Source organism: Penaeus monodon, chromosome 19 (genome assembly GCF_015228065.2).
Source record: "Penaeus monodon isolate SGIC_2016 chromosome 19, NSTDA_Pmon_1, whole genome shotgun sequence".
In the NCBI taxonomy this organism is placed as follows: domain Eukaryota; kingdom Metazoa; phylum Arthropoda; class Malacostraca; order Decapoda; family Penaeidae; genus Penaeus; species Penaeus monodon.
In genome coordinates this window covers 2,644,372-2,645,171 of record NC_051404.1, presented here as the reverse complement: position 1 = coordinate 2,645,171, position 800 = coordinate 2,644,372, and positions in this window count along the sequence as shown.

Below are 800 nucleotides of genomic sequence, written 5' to 3'. Positions count from 1 at the left end.
AAAGAAAAAAATATGATACATAAACATGAATGCTTTACATACATCATTGTCCCTTACGCCATACTGTTTATTGTTTGAAAATATCACATTACACTATGCTTTTTATAGTCTAAGCACAAGTCCTTAGCTCGAAAAACAAGCAAGGGGTATGACCAGAATAAATATTATGGAGAAAGAAGCACTGGTCTTTTTGTCATTCTCTGCCAGGCTTTATGTAAATGACCGACGAACTATTTAGGATACTTATATTTGATACTACAGCCTCCCGTTGCTTTCCTTGGTTCCACATTATGTCACAGCGTCACTGTCCCTACTCAAGCTAATGTTGACAGTCACTTCTAACTCATAATAAAGAATGACACGTATTTTTCCGGTCATAAAGGGGCCCAGCCTTTAGCACCGCAGCCGATATGTTTAAACATTCTACTTAGCCGGTTATGTCCTAGTAACCGTACGGTAACCGAAGACAGTGCGGTATGGGTCCGGTAACCGGACACTTACATTCTCTGATTACGGACGATTGAGTTGCCAGTTACCCAATATGGAGAGTTGCCAGTTAGGCATAAAGTCCGGCCGGTCAAACGCATGTATGTTTGTTTTGTGCTCAGCGAGAGCCGAAACTCTCGAGGACTCTCTGCATTGTAGAGTCGCGAGTTTACTTCTGCTACAAACAATAGAAGCACTTGAGTACTCGTGTGTTGATATGATAGGTACTCCACCCTCTCGTGCGCAGCTGATTACGCTTTTGTTTCGCGGAGTGTGAATTATGCAGGGGTTATAGTCTTATTTTCAGGATGCAG